Source organism: Microtus pennsylvanicus, chromosome 3, assembly GCF_037038515.1.
Source record: "Microtus pennsylvanicus isolate mMicPen1 chromosome 3, mMicPen1.hap1, whole genome shotgun sequence".
In the NCBI taxonomy this organism is placed as follows: domain Eukaryota; kingdom Metazoa; phylum Chordata; class Mammalia; order Rodentia; family Cricetidae; genus Microtus; species Microtus pennsylvanicus.
Window position 1 is genome coordinate 117,469,420 of NC_134581.1, and position 22,133 is coordinate 117,491,552.

The window sequence follows — 22,133 nt, forward strand, 5'->3', positions numbered from 1 at the left end:
AATCACACATTTATTGGAAGTTATGGCCATCATGGGTATACCTGCACAAATAAAGACAGACAATGGTCCAGCATATGTATCTAAGAAAATGAAACGCTTTTTTGATTATTATAATATAAAACACATTACAGGTATACCAAATAATCCTACAGGTCAGGCAGTTATAGAAAGATCAAATCGTACTATAAAGGATATGCTGAACAAACAGAAAGGGACCGAAAATACCCCCAGAAATAGATTACATAATGCTTTATTAACCTTGAATTTTCTTAACGCTAATGAGAAAGGAACGACAGCAGCAGAAAGACATTGGATAATGGAAAAGTCTGCTGAACTAAATCAACCGATTTATTTCAAAGATGTGCTGACCTCTCAGTGGAAGCCAGGAGATGTGCTACGTTGGGGAAGGGGTTTTGCTCTTGTTTCCACAGGAGAAGAAAAATTGTGGATACCATCAAAATTAATAAAGTTTCGATTTGAAGAGGAGAAACCTCTTGGAAAGGAGAAATGACAACTTATCCACAATGATGATATTCATACAGGTGGTAAGAAAAACATATAGAATGGGGGCAGGGTTCTGTTCTTATCTCCACAGGAAAACACTCATCTTTGAGAAATTCAAGGGACCCTGGATGTTTGGATACTGACAGATGGAAAAATACCTGCCCGATAGGAAATATCAAGAAAACTGAATGGGTTGTGTAAGTAATATTAAACCATATTTCTAAATTTATAAAGCTGGTTTTGAAGTTGGACTCTGGCTCAGTCCCTCTCCAATTCCAAGCCTGTTAGTAAGAGAAAAACCCAGAGTTTCTGGAGTTTCTGTCTCATGTCAAGAGCCATGATGTGGGACAGAAAGAAATATGAGTTTAGAAAACATCTTTGCTTTTCTTCATATCTATCATACTTTTCATTGAATATATCTATCATGTCTTTCATTGAATATATATATGTCTATATATGTCTATATGATTAATGCTTAAGTTTTTCATAATGAACAATGAGTTTTTCCTGAAGTGACATTTGAAGTTTCCAGGCAGAAGATGGGGCCCCATAACAACAACTCCACCTGGTTGATATGACGTCAGATACTGATAGCGCTACAACAAGACCTGCTTTGGGTACCAGCTGCACAAGACAGTTCCAACTTGGTTAGCTGAAATGGTGCACATCTTGTACAACATTCTGGCCAGACCTCCACAAAATACTCAGAGACTATTTGCAATTTTAAAAGACATTGATCTTGAAATTTAACCATCATTTTACTTTCACAGGATCCCCCAGAAAGAACGTCGCCCCTATGACAGCTGGAAGTAATTTTAGAGGACGACGTCCCCTCTCCCAGTAAAGTTTGCCCTTGGGTTTAGGGACATCATTTAGGGGTTGATTATAATTAGTATACGATTGAGGGTTGGGGGAGGAATTTTATAAGCTCAGGGATCATTTTGAAAAAAAAAAAAAAGAGGGATGATGGGATAATAGATTTGTAATTGTGAGTTACTGTTGTTAGACAAATATATTGATATAGATTCTTGTATATTGATACAAAGTTAAATTGTATTGACTATTGTATGCATTCATGTTTCTACCTCTGTTTAAAACATTTTTTATGTATTGACATATATATATTGTATATATTTATCATATTGCAGTGTACATTTCTACCTCTGATTAAGATACTTATATAATGTTCGTGTATTGGTATATATTTACCCACTGCAATGTATATTTGTACATTGTTTATATTTGGAGGTCATTGTCCTCATTTGTTTCACAGTCGTTTATTGTCTTAGTCTTTAAGTTAGATAGATATTGAGAATTATATAGACTAATAGTCATCTAAGTTTGTCATTTATAATTAGACTAATCAGGTTCTTTAGATATATAGAGATTATACTCAGTATAGATAGATAATCTTCAACTTCTTCAAAGAGCTGTAGAAAATGGCCTTTAATCTAACTCAGAGTTTTGTGGTAGTGAGACACAATTGCTCCTGGCAACACCACTCTATTCCCGAGAGAATGTTGAGCACCAAAGACACTCCACCTGGAGCATTTCTTTTTGGCAGAACTGGCCTTGGGGCAAAGAAATGCCCATACCTCAACCACTGACAAAGATACAGAGCATGCATCAATGGATAAAACAGGGCTGTCTTATCCTGCCAAGACAGGGTAAGATAGTTTTGAAAGTTGCTTGCCTTTGAAAATGGTGTGTCAGTTATGTTAGGCCTTAGCCAAAGTTGGTTGCTTCAACGCTGCTAATGTGACTTTGGGTGATTGCCTAGGTAGCTAGTTGTCTCTGTGATTTGTTGCATGTTTTGGAAGTTGTTTTACTGAACTTCCTAATTACCCAGGTAACATTATTTCCCTTCTCAGATCTTTGATGGGGTTGAAGACTATATAAATGTAGTTACTTTCTCTCATGACTTGGCCAAGTTATTTATTATACAAGACCTAAGCTAGTTAGAATAGCATATTTGTACTTATTGTATATAATTTCATAGTAGGTTTAGAACTCTCTTATTTAAACAGAAGGGGGAGGTGTTGCGGGAGGTCCTCCCACTCCTCCAGCCTATCGTCGCTGAGATACCAGCCCCTTGGGGCGTGGTCTCTCTCCCTTTAAAAAAGCAGCCACTTCCCTCTCCTCTCTCTCTTCACTTCCTGCTCCGCCGGTGACTTGACTTCCTTCCTGGTTACGCAGAGGGCTGAAAGTGATCTGTAAGTTTTTTCCCCTTTAAATAAATATCACCCTATTAATCATAATCCCAAATTGGCATTGTTTGTGACTTACGCCTTCACTTCCTGGTTGGTAGTGGGGAACAGGGAGGTCTGAATCCACTGCCATCCTGAGCAGGCAGTTGACGGACTGTGCAGCCAGCAGTGCCTGTGGCTTCCCTAGAGCTACACTTGGAGTTCTACAAGCTGATTCCAACCCACGAAGAGGTTTATTTAGCTCCAACTTCAAAGGATAACTTTGTCCTGAGCCTTGAAGTGGTATCGAAGACAAAATCTATACGTGTAACAAATCAATGTGATGATGACCTTCCTGAACCTACACTAAGAGGCAAGTGTAGGACAGAAGGGTGGATTGGTTTAGCTACACCTTAACATCATGGAAAATAGAGGAAAACTCTCAACAGGCCTCAAGAGACTGTGTGGGAGGGCTTATTGGTGGCTGTTCCCCGTTGGTTTTCTGGGGGCTGGAACAGCTTGTCTTTTAGAGCTTTTTGTTCATCAAGTTAAGTTCTGGGCTTTCTCTTCTCTGTGGACTGTCGCTACTTTTTAACCATACCTAGAGGCTTCTCTGACACAGCGCATTTTCCATAACACCAAACAGCGCAAAGACAAGGCTGCCATTTAGATGGCCAGAGGACTTTTCATTGTCTTTCTTGATAGATCTTGGGACATTATCTATTTTTTTAATCAAGTGTTTCCAGTGTGAGTTTTATTAAAGTTGATATAGATGGCAGATACAGAAAAGTAGCCTTGGCTGTGGGGAAAGGGTCAGCATTCGCGGAAAGTGTGCCCTGATGTTCAGTGTCCCTCCAGTAGCATTTCTTTGATAGATGGGATTATCAATCCCTTTCCTATTGATATGCAACAGGGTTGTGGATAAACACTTTCCTTAGCAAAGAGGTGGGGGGGGGTCTCTTCATACTTTCTCCTTCTGTCCTCTTTAAGTCCCCAAACAACTCTGATGAGCAAGACCACAAACAAGAGATTTTCAATATTGCTTATCATGTGGCATAGAAACTTGTTGGATGAGTTCTCACAGGCTGTTTTATGTGTTAGAGAATGGGCTACTTCGTGCATCCACACTATGCTGGGGTGTGGGGTGCTGGCCCAGCCACAGGGACAGAGTCCACACTGAGCTCTGGAATTGGCTTCATTTCACTTCAGCAAGTGTCTGTTTAACCCTGGCATCAGCTTTGAGCTAGGAAGGACCAGATGCCCATCACAGCATCAGAGAAGCAGAGCAGGACACTGACCGAGGTCACTAAGGAAAGAGCCGTGCTTGGGAAGGGGATTTTCATTCCAGCTCTTCTCCGCTATATTAAATAAGCTGAGTTTGAAGGGGTTAGGTGATTTCTGATAATCATGATTGACCGAGCGTTGTTGAGAAACTGTGTCTTCTGACTCTGTACACTGTACTGCTTTACAGCAGAGTGTAGAGCAGATCACAGCACTTGGGTTTAAATAGAACATTTTCCTTCTACAATTTAGCTTGTTTTTGTTTTGAGCTTTCATTCTAACCGGGGAGTGCAAATTTATTACCAGTCAATTCAGGGTCACTCTCATTCTCCCTTGGGGGTTTTGTATAAGTCTGGGGTATATAAATCATACTTTTAAACTACTTCCTATATACAGTGCAGTTGTGTGTGTGTGTCCTCAAGAAGGCATTGGTTCATGCTTCACAGATTGCATTATTCTGTACAATTAGACCACACATTCTTTTAACTGAAAAGGTTGATTTTTAGACCAGAAGATGCAACGCTACATATCTAAGTCAAAGCCATATAACCCGAAAGGAGCATTTGACACTTAGTTTTATTTCCTGTTTTCTGTAGTAGAAAACCCTGAAAAGCCACTTCGGAGGAGAAATTTTTTTTTTTTTCAGATCACAGTTCCAGGTGATAGTCTATTGTGTCAGGAAAGTCACCTTAGCAGAACCGTGGAAGAACAGGATATGGCCATCAAGAGCAGAGAGCAGGGAATTAACAAATTCATGCATTATACAGTCAGGATTCTCTGCCCAGGAAACAATGCCACCCAGGGAGTCTTCCCTCTCCAGTCAATGTGATCAAGAGAATCCCCAACAGACAAACCCACAGGTCCATCTGAGCTAGACAATCATTCATTGTGGTTCTTCATAGGTGATTCTAGATTGCTTCTAGTTGGCAATTAAAGCTAAACACCACGTGCCAAGAAGACATTGGTCACCAAGTAATCATACCATAGCTATATTCAGAGAACTGGATTTTCAAAAAATTGTCCTTTTTTTTTCCACTTTTTTTTATTCTTAATATTCTTAGTATTCTACTTTTTTTCTTTTTTTTAATTGAGAAAAGGAAAAAAAAACAAGTTTCCCTCTCCTCCCAGCCTCCCATTTCCCTCCCCCTCCTCCCACCCTTCTCCCCCTCCCCCCACTACTCTCCCCCTCCCTCCCAGTCCAAAGAGCAGTCAGGGTTCCCTGCCCTGTGGTAAGTCCTAGGTCCTCCCCCCTCCGTCCATATCTAGGAAGGTGAACATCCAAACTGGCTAGGCTCCCACAAAGCCAGCACATTAAGTAGGATCAAAACCCCGTGCCATTGTCCTTGGCTTCTCAGCAGCCCTCATTGTTCGCCATGTTCAGAGAGTCCGGCCCTGAGTGAGGTAACCCAGACCCAAAAAGATGAACATGGGATGTACTCACTCATAATTGGTTTCTAGCCATAAATAAGGGTCACGGAGTCTTCAATTTGGTGAACCTAAAGAAGCTGAGTAAGAAGGTGAACCCAAGGAAAAACATATAGTTATCCTCTTGGCTATGGGAAGCAGACAAAATTGCCGGGGAGGAAATTGGGATCTTGGGGGTGGGGTGGGATGGGGGTAAGGGGAGAAGGGGAGAGAAAAGGGAGAAGGGGAGGATGGGGGGAACTTGGGGAAAAAGGATGATTGGGATAAAGGAAGGTTGGATAGGGGAGCACAGAAGCACAATTCTTAGTTAAGGGAGCCACCCTGGGGTTGGCAAGCGACTTGAACCTAGAGTGGCTCCCAGGAGCCCAATCCGAGGTCCCCAGTTAGTTCCTTGGGCAGCTGAGGATAGGGAACCTGAAATGACCCTATCCTATAGCAATACTGACGAATATCTTGCATATCACCATAGAATCTTCATCTGGTGATGGATGGAGATAGAGACAGAGATCCACACTGGAGCACTGGACTGAGCTCCCAAGGTCCCAATGAGGAGCAGAAGGAGGGAGAACATGAGCAGAGAAGTCAGGACCGCGAGGGGTGCACCCACCCACTGAAAATTGTCCTTTTTTATTAGTATAATATAATTACATAATTTGTCTATTCTCTTCATTCCCCCAAGCCTCAAAATATACCTCACCAGCTCTCTCTCAAATCCAAGACCTCTCTTTTTATTAATGGTTCTTACAAACATTAAAAAACTTTTTTTCTTAAAATTTTTTGTCTTTGTACAAAAGTAACCGCTCCTTAATCCAGTGAAAAGTTTCTTAAGTGAGCAGTGGGATTCTGTGAACAGCTGGATGTTTCTGTTTCCTGAGTATCATCTGTTTTCTGAAATTTTGAAGTGGGTTTTTCTTTAAGTAGTTTTTGCAAGCAAGCAAAGCAACACTTGCATCTTTCTTTGAGTTGCTGCGATACCACGGGGCTTTTCCAGAACAGAATGCCACCTGGTCCATCCTAAATTTTGTCAAGCATAGAGCAAGCTGGGCTAAGTGAATAAAGTGGCAGATCCTTAATTACCACAGAATGGGGCCTAATTGCTTTCCTGCCAGCTTTACCGTACCGCGGACCAGGGAGATGGCGTTTGATTTTCAAGTGGGTTACATAAGCCAACCTCTCAGCGCTGGGATGACAGACTGCCCCAAACTTGTCAGCCTGCGCTCGGATGGGGATCTTTCAGACTCCTGGGCTCTCAGTGTAGCTGTGTGTGTTTTGACTGCTGACATGTAGTGTCTTCCCTGGCCTGATGTTCCAGCACAGCTGCTCTTAATATTGCAATGGCAGGAGCCACCGTTCCCCAGAGACTGCCCTTAAACTCATTCCTCCAGGAGGAGACAAAAGGTACCAGACTTGGCTGTGTCATCAAAATGGAAAGTGAAGCACTTATGTCATAATAGTTTCAATCTGTGAACTCAACTTGATCTCTTGTTTTATTAAAATTCAATAGTTCTACCGGCCTCGAAAACTGCCTCAGTAGAGATTTTGAAATCTACTCTTTGTCAAGAAAGGGAGGTTAGCTTCAAATGTTTTTGAAATAGGCCTGCACCATGGGTAAGAAACAAGTCATATGGGTTATTTTTTTTATTTATTTTGTTAGTTTTTGCTGTTTTTACTCATTTTTCTCTAAGATGCCAGACGGTAGAGAAAATGACAGACCAAGAGTGAAGATATAGCACTGTTTAAATTATTTCTCTAATTTAGCATTGAAATAATAGAAGATTTTAAAATACATATACTTTTATCTTGAAAATTTCCAGAATTACTTTTAGCAGAATTACCAATGACATCACTATGGTTGATGATTATGTTGAGTTATCTTTTCTGTTTCTATACTACATGAATTTGCTTTTGTACCTGGACTCTCCAAGTTAGAAAGGGAAGGACAGTGGAACAGCATTAACTTAATGCGCCAATATTAACAGAGGCAAGAATAACTAAATATTACCTGTCAGAATGGTTGCCAATTAACTTTTGAAAACACTTAAACCTCTAGTTCTCTTCATGAAGCAGAGGGAAGAAAATAAAGATAGAGATGTGGTAAATGAAATTAGGTAGAGTCTGTCTGTCTGTCTCTCTCTCTCTCCCTCTCTCTCTCTCCTTCTCCCCCTCTCTTTCCTTATCCCCCCTCCTCGTGTCTGTGTGTTCACTGGAAAAGACAATGGCTTGATTTTAATGTATTATCTCTTGAATATCGAGTAATTCAATAGGATCAGTGAAGTCGCTCTACATGGAGGGAAAAAATTGCCTTCTTGGTAGGAATTTCCCTTACCCTTAGTGTCCAATTCCACAGCTTAGAAATGGTCATAGGCACTGTATTTTTTCACTGGCATTTTGTATAAAGAAACAGTAAAATTAGTGGTGAACAGAAAGATTTGGCATAGAAGAGCTATCACATAATAGAAAGAGACCCAAGGAACAAACAATCTAAAACAGATAGCAAAGCCTGGGGAGAAGCAGGCAAATCGAAGAAGCTGCTTCCATCTCTGTAGAACCTGGTAGAGATGAGAGGCATCATCCAGGGAAAACACAGAGAACACGCTCTGCTGACAGCTGGAAGGGAAACACTGCACTGGGAAGAGGAGGGGGGAAACGTGGCCTCTTTCTAATTAGTGGTTTCAAATCTCCTCTCTGTGTGTCCACTGAACTCATGTGATATTGTAGAAAAACAAGAAATCTGTATGTGTTCAATTTCTGTGGTTCCTGTCCCAGAGCTCCTAAATGTCCTGAGAGGTAGTCTCCAGACTCCTGTCTTCTGTTATTCATAATAAGCCCCTTTCTACCATACTAGTAATTATTCAAAAGAATAATTCTCAGTAAATGGGGACCAGATAGTGAAAGAACCACCCTGTGATGAGATTAGAACTTTTAACTCTGAGACTCTTCATCCTGGTAGGGGAAAGGACTGTATGTTGGATTAATAACTAGTGATCAATGACATCATCTGTCATGTGGGTTAGAAATGGTAGGCAGAAAAAACAGAGACCCTAAAGAAAAGACAGAGACACAGGATAGAGTTTGGAGGGCAACCCAGTGAATTCTGAATCCACTCATGTTTACTTCTAAGTTTTAAAGAGTCCAAAGAGGAGGGGGAAGACACCAAGTAACCACACCCTAGGTCAAAACATCCTCTTAGCAGCCACAGCCTGGGTCAAACGTCCTGTCAATAACCCTGAAGGAACAAGAATAGGCCTGAACTCTCTGACCTTTAGTCAAGGTCTGTGGGCTCCAAGACATGCTTAAAGGTGACCCCCCCCAAAAAAACACATAAAGAGAACTTCCAGATTGGTGAACACGTGGGGATAAAGGCAGACACCTTATAATTGGTACCTGAAGTAAAGACATTCATTGGCATTGTGTCCTTATTTCATGGATTCACCCTAGCGTCTCATGGAGCCATAGCTAAACTGCAGAAGTCCAGGTGTATCCAGACTGTTGGAGAATTACTGTATGGGAGAAAAGTTCCTGGGAAGCAGTGAAGAGGAGAGAGGACCAGAGTAGAGTAGGAGCTAAGTTTGGGAGGTAAAAAGAAGCCCACTAGCATTAAGGAAAAGCGTTTACCCTTTAGGCTTTCAAGGAGGTTGTCTTGTTAATTTAAGATAGGGTCTCACGTAGCCTACTCCGGCCTCAAACTTATGCTGTAGCCGGAATGGGTTCAAACTCTTGATGACCAACTGTCCCGCGCCCTCCCCAAATGCAGGTAATATATATAGGTAGGCACCATAGAGCTGGCTTCCTTGGAAAACACTCTTTCACTGGCCATCAGAGGGAAATGTTTCTTCCTTCCCAGTCTCAGAATAATTACACATTGCTCTTATAAGCTAGTAGGTGGCATGTTTGGTATTCTTAGAATATGTCACTCGTCCATCTGGAGGTGTTTCTCCAGATTCCTTTAGTTTGGTTTAAGTTATAACATACAATAACAGTCATATTTCATTTCTATCATCTTCCTAGATTTGGGGGATATAAAGTTTTTGTCAGAGCTGTTTCTGAAGTCAGAAACACTCACCACAAATAGCTTAGCTAGTCTAGGGGGGAAAGCACGGCAAGGTCGCTCTACTGGGATGCTCTGTAAGAAGCAGCCCCTGGCCCTTTAGGTAAGCAACCTTGTGAACACAGTGACAAACAACTCCATCTTCTACTTGAGCTCCCTGGAAAGGGGAAAACTTGGAGAATTTTTGCGAGGCTGGATAAAGATATAATGACTATAATCAGCTCATACTTTTATCGTCTTTCCTGTCATATGTATAAATTACCAGTTAGAAATAGAATGGCGTAGGCCCTGCCATACCAGCCCCTCCTGATGAGAGGTAGCTGTTCCATAGGGTTAAGAGTAAAGACAAGGCTGCCACATGACAATTGACTGAGAAGCCTCACCTTCTATGACAGTTAAGGTATAATTTTCTATGTATCCCTTGGAAAACAGCTTTCTCTACTCCACCCAGGGTAGAGAAAGTGGAGAAGCATTCTTTCCACTGAAGGTGACTTTGTTGCGTGGATATCATGCCCTGCACACCTACTATCTGTTCTGACAGTCAGGCCAACTGCATGATGAACAGAGACAGAAATGGCAATAGAGAGCAGAAACTTTAAGTAATAGACTTAGAAATCTCAGTAACATAGGACTGAGGGCAAACCAGTGAGTCAGATCCCTCATAAGTTAATAGTGCATAGGTTGTTGAAGGAACATATTGTTTAGCATATGTATACAGACATAATTACTTCTGTTTTTCTTTGAGGAAGAACTTTTAATATAAAATTACAATCCAAAGTATCTTAAGCAGATAAATTAATTGGTAAAGTAAAATTCTATTTAGAATTATAAAGATAAACATAAAGTCTCAATGTGGAATTTTCTTCAGCCCTTCTCTCTCATCCCATGTACAAAACCCAGTTATCTGAAAATTGGCTAATTAGCCCATGAGAAAACAGAAGCAACATATCTTGGTTCCCTGTGATAACTTCCCTCCCATTAATTTATAAATGACATTTTGTGCTTTTTAGCTTAACTTTGTGTTTCAAATTGGTCACTTTGACCTTTATTAATAACATCAAAGTTTATATAAAATTTCAACCCCCTTGTGTCTTCATCAAAATCTTGAATGAAATTTGATACAAACTTGTTGCCAGTTTTATGAAAGATTGAAAGGGGAAATTCATTTCTTACTCCTTATCCTGTCTTTCTCAATCATGCTAAACAGTTTTTGTTTTTTTTCCTGGAAGATTTCTACTTGACTTTCTTGTAGTGTCTGCCTGATGACAAAGACTACATACTCAAAAGGAAACTGGCATTTTGCAATAAGCCCAGAAAATTAGATTTTTGAACTATTAGGAACAATAAAAATAATCAAGCATTTTATGAGGTATGCCAGGCTCAGAATTATGTAGTTCTTTTTAATTTTTGAAAAGCTTTGAACATTCCCAGTGACAGCAAATGAGGACAATTTTCTCAAGCTTTGTGTATATTCACAGAGCTGTGTATGAGTTTCCTGACATTTAATTCTTAGACTCACCCATTTTGTTGAACCTTCTTATTAGTGCAACATTCCATGACATCAATACTGATGATACTGTGCAATAATTTATGAATGGTACAAAGAAATGAATATTATTAATACGATAAATACTTTCCTGATTGTTTCTTTGGTCTTTAAGACCTAGAGTTATATGCTTTTCATTTTTTTTGTCAAAATTGGACATCTTAAGTATTTATTTAGTTTAGGAAATTAAGCAAGGGAGAAGCGACTTATTCATGACAGTCCCCCAAACAGGAACAGATTTTTATTCCACAGTGTGCTAATACAAACCACTTTCTTAAACATAATTTAGAACAGTATTCAAATCCAGCTGAACTGCTGCAGCTCCTCGAGCGGATGCCACCCAAGGCAGAAGCCATGGGCTGATGCCAATTCGCTGACTGTTATTTGTCCGCAAGCAGACAGTCTAAGAGTTCTGCCGGCGTCTTGTAGCAGTTTGTCGCTCTCATGTCCAAATGCATGATCTAGTCGTTCATTTGTATAGTTTCCTACAAAGATGTCAGTCTGGCAGGAACTGGAAACGTGAGCCTCCCACACCTCACCAGGGAGCATGGGCAGCTCTCCTCTGATGCTGTGTGCGGCTGCTGAAGACTCCAGGGTGAGAGGGTAGTAGTAGATACTCTGTGGGGGGGGGGGGGTGAAGAAAGAGAGAAGGGAGACAGACAGAACTTAAACACCAAGCCACAGATAAAGCTAAACAAACAGAAGACCTCAAACTCACATTCCTAGGAAAGATTAACTTTTTGTTGTCCCCAGTGATTAAGAATTTTCAGTTTAGTCTTCTTTTAGATACAGAAGACAGAAGCCCAACTCAGAATAGCTTGGATAGGACAGAGAGGTATGCGTGAAGGATGGTGGGAAATGACTCCCTGGACTCAACGCTTTTAATGTGAAGCTAATCAAAGACAGTCAATGAACTGGGAGTCACTGTGTCGCCTTTCTTATGTATCTATTTATACTGGACCCCCTCCTTATCTCAGCTCTCACATGGCTTAGGATCGCTCTACTCACCCACAAAGAGGGCTGTGCCATGTGGAGCAGAGGGAGATTGGTTTTATTCAGTGTGCAGTTATATCCTCCCTTAGCTACTTTAATGATTCTCCTCTGACAGTCATACATAAAATACTAAAGGAGTAATCAGTGGGCTAGTACTGTGCAGTCTGGGACCATTTATCACACCCAGTAGAAATACTGGAACATATCCTGAGTTTTTAACATACAGCCCATACTCTTCTTCACTCTCTGCTTCCTGGCTGTAGATGAGCAATGACCAGTCAACCCCTCACTTTCATTCCCGTGCTTTTCTACCTACCTCCATGTCTTGGTGCTGGGGTGGACTGTATCCTTCCACACCATATTGATGACAGGCTAGACTGTATCCTTCCACACCGTACTGATGCAGTGGTGGACTGTATCCTTCCACACCGTACTGATGCAGTGATGGATTGTATCCTTCCACACTGTACTAATGCAGTGATGGACTGTATCCTTCCACACTGTATTGATGCAGTGATGGACTGTATCCTTCCACACTGTATTGATGCAGTGGTGGACTGTATCCTTCCACACTGTATTGATGCAGTGGTGGACTATATCCTTCCACACTGTATTGATGCAGTGGTGGACTATATCCTTCCACACTGTATTGATGCAGTGATGGACTATATCCTTCCACACTGTATTGATGCAGTGGTGGACTGTATCCTTCCACACTATACTGATGCAGTGATGGACTGTATCCTTCCACACTGTACTGATGCAGTGGTGGACTGTATCCTTCCACACCGTACTGATGCAGTGATGGATTGTATCCTTCCACACTATACTAATGCAGTGATGGACTGTATCCTTCCACACTGTATTGATGCAGTGGTGGACTGTATCCTTCTGCACTGTATTGATGCAGTGGTGGACTGTATCCTTCCACACTATACTGATGCAGTGATGGACTGTATCCTTCCACACTGTATTGATGCAGTGGTGGACTGTATCCTTCTGCACTGTATTGATGCAGTAATGGACTGTATCCTTCTGCACTGTAAGACAAAGTAAGCCTTTCATCCTTTAAGTTACTTATTGCCAGGTATTTTCTTATTTTTCAACAAGCAAAGTGACTAAGACACACTCTATCCCACAGTGATGGGTTGAAATCTCTGAGCAATACAAATCTTCCCTCTTTTTTTCTTCTTTTAATTTTATTTTTAAAAGAATCTTATTTTCCAGTTCCCTCTCCCTCCCATCCTTCCATTTCCTCTATCTTCTTCCCACCCGACACCCCATCCACTCCTCAAAGAGGGTAAGGCCTCCATGGGGAGTCAAACAGTCTGTCACATCACTGAGGCAGGACCAAGATCCTCCACCTGTTTCTAGGCTGAGCGAGGTATCCCTCCATAGGGATTGGGATCCAAAGAGCCAGGTCATGCACTAGGGATAAATACTGGTTCCATTGCTAGTGGCCCCACAAAATGCCCAAGCCACACAACTATCACCCACATTCAGAGGGCCTAGTTTGATCTTTTGCCGGTTCCTCAGCTGTCAATCCCAATAGCTCGGGTCAGCTGTTTCTGTGTGTTTCCCCATCATGGTCTTGGCTCTTTTACTATTAATATCACTCCTCCCTCTCTATGACCGGATTGATGACTACCTTAATTGTCATTGTAGAACCTTCATCCAGTATCTGATGGAAGCAGATGCAGAGATCCACAGCTAATCACTGGGCAGAACTTCTGGAGTCCAGCCATAGAAAGGGAGGAGTATTATTACAAGCAAAGGGGTCAAGATATTCCCTTTTTGCAAGTTGCTTATATCAGACATCCTGTCTGTCACAGTAGCAAAAAAAGTTAGCTAAGTCAGGGTTCTAAGACAAGAAGCCCCTTCAGGAATATACAGATGAGCGTAAGTCTTCCCCCCAACAAAGACAGGGAAAGTGTGTTTCAGAATAAATGGGGGAAAGTAGAAGTAGTAAGAGATGTTTGCTGCAGCTTACAGATGGATCTTCCCCACTGAAAACAATGACGTATTGGAAGTGGCAGGAGGTAGAAGAGATAATAAAGGAGACAGTCGGGAAATGGAAAGTCAGAAAGCGGAGCTGAGGTCCCCGGAGAGTCTGGAAGCTGATGCAGGGTGGATGTGGGAGGCGGTGAGTGCCATCGAAAAAGCAGTGAAACAAAACAGAAGAGAAGTGGAGAGTGGGTGGGGAGCTGCATGTCTGTGTGCTCTGAAGACATCAGCCAGGGACAGCTTTGTCAGCCTGGAAGGCAATAACTGTCAATCAGCCAATTAGAGCTCAAGCCTCCTCAAGCCCTTAAGAGTCCAGTGGTGAGCCTTAGCTTGTCAGTTAGTGTATGTTTTGGCACTTGGACAGCACATTTTAGTAAAACTAATGCCTGGCAAGTTTTTTCTTGTCTCTTTCTCTTGGCTTCCTCTCCATTTTTTTGTTAACTTATTGTACAATTGTAAATTCAGACTGTTTTCTATATGGGTTTCTGATTGTGGGATAATACTACAGAAGAAATCATCAATTTCCAGGCCCATTATACCATACCCATCCACAATTTTTAAATGACAGTCGAGACGCAGCTTTTAACATTGTGCCTAGGAGTCTGTTCATAGTCTTAAAGAAAAGAGTCTTGAGTTCTTTTCTGATGTTTTAGAGGTAGGGTCTAAAGTCGGTCTGTTTGTGAATAATTGAATAAGTTGAGAATAGTTGCTCACATGCTGAGAATAAGTTAGTGACACGGAGACAATGCAGTCTGAGAGGTGGCACTTGTGGTTCAGAGTGCCTGACTTTTTAGAGCATCCTTCTTGGACCAAGTGAAGGAGATGCTGAGCTCAAACACACCTATTGACATCGATCGCTGCTGCTTAAATTGTGATTCCAGGATCAGCCGCACAATTGTGGGAAGCTTGAGATCAACTTCCCCGTAGGGAAGTTCTGGGCATCGAGCTCTTAACTGATAAGCTCTTAGACTGACAAGCATTCACTGAAGTTTGAGAAGCAGGGGTATGTGTAGCAGTAGAATATTCAAGTGGAAAGGCCCAGAAGGTGGCTGGCTGGCTACACAAACAAAGCCAGAGTCTGAGTGAGAAAACAGAATCCCAGGCCAAGGAAGTAAGTTATTACTAGCAATGACACCTGAGGAAATGAAGATAATAAGAGCCCTACACACACACAAAAAAAAAAGATGTGGAGGGAGGGACCTTAACGTCCTTAGTCCTCCAATATCCAGGAAAGCCAGGTTTCTCTGTTAGGCACAGAGATCTGTTTAAGAGACAGCAATGCCAAATGGCCTGTTGACATGTAGGGCGACCCTTTAAACAAGCAGGTCTCTCACCCTGCTGGACATAATTGAGTTCTCTGTGGCTCCAAACAAAGAGTGACAGACTGTATTGCTGTGTCTATAATTATTGGACTTAGATTAACAGAGTATATAATTATAATAAACTTAAGCCCTGCTTGCAGAGCAAGGAATTGAAGAAGGATGCTTAAAAGAAATCACACACTAGCTCAGAATTGAAAATAATAGAAGGTTATTTATTTAGGGGTAGACCCACAAATCAGAATCCTCTGCTAGAATGGAAGAGCAACCGAATCCCACAGCCAGAAAAGAGGGCCTGGGTGCAGGCTTTTCATTGGCATAAATAGTATAAGAGATCATACCCAAGTGGGCGGGTAACTTAAAGGCTACTTGCTGTAGGATTTTCTACAGCAAGGAGTATTCTTTGCAGATTATGTTCAAAGGTTGGCAAATGCTTCATTTACCTTGGGAGAGTTTTGAGAGGTGAAGGCTGGTGCTAAAACATTACTTTGACAGGCTGCGTCCCTGTGCATAAGTCCCTGAAGCCCATTGTCTGGGGGCCTGGTCTGGAAATCTGTATTTCTGAAAATTCCTCAGGCAGTTCCTCAGTTCAGTCAGATTGAGACTGGTGCATAAGCCAATTAGATATCTGCCCTAAGAAAAACAAAGTCAGAAAGAAAAATGCTTCCCACTCTCCCAAACCAGATCTCCGCCTCTGCTCCTCCCGTTCTTTGATCTCTGCTGTGGCCTCTCCCCTCCGGTTGCCTCATCTTTTCTCATTTTTCAGGTTACAGTTCCAGGCTTTTGCAAATATAACTCCTGTCTTTCCTATGGCCCCTCCTCCCCAGTCTCCTTCCAAATGCAGGCACCTTTCAGGGCAAACTTTATTAGAGTAACAGCGAAGTACCCTCCTTATTTTCAGATGAACTTTATGTTGCAAGCTGAGTACACCTGGAAACATGCCTGTCCAGTATGTGGATCATTGCAAGATGAATTCCATGAATATTCATGAGCTAATTGTGTCCCGAATTGTGCCTGCTATCTCTCTCTTTAAAATGATGACTTTAAACTGAACAATCGCAAACTATACTACATGTGTGAGTATAGCAGCCCTAAAAAACAAATCCTTGTGTTCCCTTTGTTTGGAGAGAAGCCTGGCACCCATCTTTCCTCACTCCACTCTTCTGTGTTATCTATGTGCTTGTTTGGGCTCTGTGCTCCTCTGGACACAAAGACACTGTACTGTGTTCATTGGTAACACTCTCATGCCTCATTTCTCAGGATTGTAGTTCTCTTATTTCTAAGGCTCCAGATTTCAGAGAAGGACTAAAACTTTGGTTCTGACCATTGCCAAAAGTTCTAAATGTGAATTGAGAATTGGCCCTCTCCATATCTTCCTATACTTTCTCTTTTGTGTCAGAGTTTAGTTACTCTCCACTCCTTGTCTTCTGAACCATTGGTTCCTCCTGGCTGTTCTTCCAACCATCCTGTTCCTTTGCAATCCCTCTCCCTCCATTTGTTCTAAAATGATGGATTCCACCCAGAAACCATCGTTTAGATCTCTGTAGAGTTACAGAGCAATAAGAGTCTGCATAGTGGAAATTACTCTGCTCAGTATTTGTATATTCAGTGAATGGTGCCTAGTCCTTGCTGTGGAGTAGCATAGAGTCCCACAAGGAAGATAAAAGTGGAGGACTCCCCAGCCTCTCCTTGGGAAGTCTGAAAACTGCTACATTGGCATGAAGCATCTCAGCGCATATTCTCAAAGAGCTCCTGGGATCCTCACCTTTCCTTCCTGTAAACTGACTACTCTATATGCAGCTGACTCTATCGTGGAGTCTAGATTCCTGCATGAGAAGACAAGACTCTCAAGTTAGATGTGCCTGGGTTTGAAGCTGGGCCCCACCCCTAACTAATGAATACGATGGGTATTTGTACAGTGAGAAAGTGATAAGTAAGTAGTAGAGTCCTTACATGGAGTGGAATGCTTCAGGAGATGCTCAGTGGGTGTCCAGTTCACGCTCAACACTCCCTGCAGGTTAGCTGTGGTTAGCCAGCTCTATCTGTTTACAGTTTTCATCATAATGCAGTGTGGTAACTCCTGATTTTGAAGCTAGCTCTTGAGTTTAGAGAGTGCTCAAAGGACCGTGAAGTGACACAGAGACCCAACCATGATGCTATTTGGTGTACATGCCTACTTGAGCCTCACACAGGATGTTAGAGCAGGTTTAACCATATCCTAGAACTCCTCTGGAAAATGTCATAAACCGAGTGGCTGAAAGCAACAGGAATTTAGTCTTTCACAGTTCTGGAGACTGGAAGTCCAGTATACAGGCTCAGCAAGACCTTACACTCTCGAGTCTTAAGTGGGGAACCTTTCTTCATTTCCTCCAGCTTCCCATGGTAGCTGGCAAATTCTAGGATTTCTTGGATTGTGGAAGAAGAGTTCCAGTTTCTGCCTATGCTTCCCTACTCTTCCGTCTGTGTCTCAATACCCAAAATTTCCTTCCTTTTCTCATCTGAAGAGGAAATCATTTAGCATACACACTAATGCAACATTACCTCCATTTTAATTTCCTTATATCTACAAAGACATTATTTCTCATGCAGAGTCTAAGACATCAATATTTTGAGTACACAAAGCAGCTCACTGCAAGGCCCAGAGGAAATAATTAGGATATCATGGCTGAGTAAATCAATAACTTGTAGCTCAAGAAAATTGTGATTTACAAATTATAGGAAACATGTTTATGTGTGAAAAACAATCTAATTTTAATTTGCCTCAATATTAGGAGAGTTCAGATTCTTGAATGAAGCTAAGGTTTAATGATTGCAACAAAGATACCTAGAATGTGAAAGTTGTAGTTTTGAAAAGGAGATGAAATGAATATAAACAGAAGCAGCAAAGGAAGAGTTTAGAATGGTGGTCTTTCAATGAGAAAGGCACAATCCTTTGTTAGTATTTTTGAGCTGAAATGCAGGTAAATCTGTAGGAAAAAACCTAAGAGAGATAAGAGGTTGAATATAAAATTGCTCTGAGGTGCAAGCTAAGCTGACAGCTGGGGATCTTGAGTTCCCAGACCATAGAACTCTGGTGTTCTCTCTTGGGCTGAATAGCAAACATACTTCTCAAGACAGAAGATAGATTTCCTCAGAGTTTAGGGAGCCCAACACAACACATAGAATACAACTTCCAGTACCTTCATGGTTGGATGTGAATGCTGTTAAATATTCACTCTTTACTCTTTCTTATACACAGAATGTCAAATGGTGGAGTTTGCAAAATAGAGTGTCAGGTTCAAATGGACAGACTGAATGCAATCTCTACTAAACAATCTCACATTGCACAGTATATCCAGAGAAACCATGAGCCTCTCCTGTTAACCTCAATTTCTTGCTTTTACTGATTTCTGTCAGTCCAACTACAAAATTCATTATTTCCATTCAAGGGGCAATGTAATGATCATAGACAGAGATGTCTTAGAAAGGAAGAAGCAAACCTTCCTTACATCCTGACACCCAAGAGCCATTTGAGCTCACTAGTGTGTATTCATCCGCTGCTTCCAAACCTTTGGCCAATACAAATATATATAGCCAATCTACCTCTGGTTTGACATTTGTGTTATTTTTGAATATGCATTTCTCCCATGATAACGAGAACTCTTCAGATACATTCAGTGGTCCATGATAGCACGCAGTTCACACAGCAACACGTCTACTTCACGTTTGTATTCTTTGTCTTTATTTCCATTATTGCCAGTCAGGTAGCTATGAACAGCTTTGTGTTTGGTTTCTACCCCTTTCTGGCAGCAAGATGAGAAGGGGTTCTTTTTTTAACACCTCTCTCATTCTGTTTTTGTAGGAATGTGAGCTGTTTACCAGCATTTATTCTCTTCACTTGGCTTTCTCTCTCTTCCCCTTTCCCTTTCTTTTCCTCATTTTAATATGCTGCTATAAATATGGGAAAAAGCAGGAAAATCCTACGTTATCAGAAACACTTTAGTCTCTTCTGTGGTTTATGTGTCCTGTAAAATCTTGCACTGCTACAGGATGTGATAGATCACAGCATGAAATGAGTCCTACTGTAACTTATCCAGGGGAGTCTTCTGTAAAGAGAACTATGGCTTCCTGCCCACTACCAACAGCATGGCACAAAAACCACTGAGCACAGGAGCCACGAACACTGCAGCTCTTGACAGGCATCATTTGTAGTAGCCAACAAGCAGGGCTCCTGTGTTCATCATTCCTAACTGTTCTATTTCATGCTATATTCAAGTCATTTCACTTTCAATAGCAGACTGGAGCTGTTTATTCTTTTGGAAATTCAAAGTAAGTCTCATTATGAACTATGAACCATTGCAGAAAATAAGTACACAACCTGTGCCCTTTAATGTCCCTTTCAAGCCTGAAGTTCTATAAAATCAGTAAGACTCAGAAAAAAAAAATCTTACATCTTACAGTGGTACAACAAAATGCCTGAGCTAGCTAACCCTGAATCCTATATGCTTAAAAACATTCTGTTGGTTTCTCTTCAAAACTTTTCACAAGTCAGTTTCTTCCTGCCCATCTCCTCCTCTCTGTCTCTCACTAGCGGACTGAATGCTGCTGACCACACTCACTTATTAGTTTATGCAGGGAAAGCAGAAAACTGGAGAGTGGAGAAATGCATCTTAAAGAATACTGTGCTGCTAGATTATAAACTAAATGTAGATTTATAGAATATTTTTATATGTTAAACAAATATATCCAAAGTAAAGGTTGGTATTAAATGTAAAAACAAGGCTATCCTCTTCCCCACCCCATGCAGACTGCCTACCGACTGGGTTGTGTGCTCCACCCAGATCCGCAAGCCCCCGGCTACTTCAGTAGCCTGGAAATGAGGCTCTGTGCCTCGCTTTCCTCCCACCACTGTCAATCTAATTGAGTCAAGCTACTTACCTTCAGATTGTTCTGTGATTCCAAACTGACAAGAGAGCAAGGAGGAACTTCCTGCCGTGTTGGATGATGCACATTCCAATCAAAGGAATAGCCTTGTTCCCTGAAATTGAAGGAATTCCTAGTCACACTTTTAATTTTTATTGCAAAAATTATTTTTAATAGAATATCCATTGTTCATTTACTTTTTCTATTTGTATTTAACCTTTGGACTTTAGCTTAGCTGTATTACCCTGAGATACACTCTTTGACACCTCAGAAAAGCTCACCAGTTCTCCTACATCAACTGGTTTATTCTCATTTATTGGCTATACGAGTCTTTTTCTGTATGTTTGAGACAAGGTATCACTGTGTAGCTCTGACTGTCCTAGAACTCTCTATGTAGACCAGGCTGACCTTGAATGCACAGAGATCTGCCTGCCTGTGCCTTTTGAGTGTTGGAGTTAAAGGTATGTGCCACCATGTCTGACCTCTGAGTCTACTTTTGAACTAAGCTCCAAGAGACTAGAAATCTAGTATATTCGTTTTGATATCTATTGCAGCCTCAGGTATCAATGGCTTTTAGAATCATGTATGATATGTAGCAATACATGTATGTGGAATAAACAGATGAATACTGAGGAACACACACCAAAACCAATACAACAGACCTTACATATTCTGTCTAGTGACAAAACCATGCATCGAAGTATCAAAATATTCAGATACCAGAAAGAATATCCAGTGTTATATAATGACATTTTGAGTTTGATTGCATAACAGAGAATGACAGGGCTGGTGATAGAAGGCTACAGCAGTGTCTCTCCTGTGACTAAAGGAAGACTCGTCTAGAAAGGTGTCATTGAACTCTGGCATGTGACAAGTGCATATTCTAAGATTTTTCAAACTCATGTTCCTTGCAGATCCTCATATACTTTAGATCTTTAGGAGGTATGTTTCTAGTCCTTGTATCTTAATTTTGAAAAGTAGAAATTATAATTGAAATTATTGTTAAATGCTTATTTACCTTTGCTAATATTTTATGCTTCTTCTTTCCGTCATAATGTGATTAGTTATAATGATTTGTTGACTAGTACTGAAGTCTATTTTTATTCCTATACCATACCCTTCTGGGCCCATGCCATGGCATTATTCTTCTGGAAAAAAAAAAACATATACTTATTAGCATTTCACCCCAGTATTTTGAATTTATCTTCACAATTGTAATGATTTTCTATTGCTTACCTCTGAATTTTGAGCCATGTAACAATAACATCTTGGAGATCACTTGAAATAAGCATCAAATCACATTTGTCTCACAGGTATGTCAGCTCTAGTTCTGCTAGGTCAGCAGTCATGATGCTTTATTAGATGACTACATTGCACTAGTGACCCAAAGGTCTCTGTGCCCAGCCACTCACTTAACACTGAAACAGTACTGAGACAGAGCCGCTAAGACCCAGTGAGGCGAAGTATCTAAGATCACAGAGACAGTAAATGGTGGAGTTAAGATTTGGACTCAGCATTCCGGCCCCAGAGCTCATGCCCTTTGCTACTGTGTGTTATTTTTCTAGACAGTTGAAAGGAAAAACACCAATATGGAATTATTTGTTCACGACGGACTCTGATGCAATAATGGTTGCTGATGTGCAAGCACTCAACAATGTAGAATGGCTGAAGAACTATCCTAACCACACACATTTATTAAACAATTATGTGGATTGGAGAGTAACTGTATTTAAATGTTTAGAAACTTAAATGAAGGGCTACGGATGTAACCGTGGAAGAACATTTGCATAACGTGTGAGGTTAATTGACTAATACTGAAGTATCTTTTCAATTTCTGTACCGCAGGGTCCTTGGCATTATTCCTTTGACAGTACTGTATTATATTTATTAACATTTTATCCCAGTATTTTAAATTTACCAGTCCT

At 41.1% G+C, this 22,133-nt stretch overlaps 1 protein-coding gene across 1 annotated transcript in view; it reads left to right on the forward strand.

The window, feature by feature from the left end:
* Necab1 (N-terminal EF-hand calcium binding protein 1) overlaps nt 1-22,133 on the forward strand; it is a 150,343-nt gene that overhangs the window by 47,201 nt on the left and 81,009 nt on the right. The gene's annotated exons all lie outside the window — the stretch shown is intronic.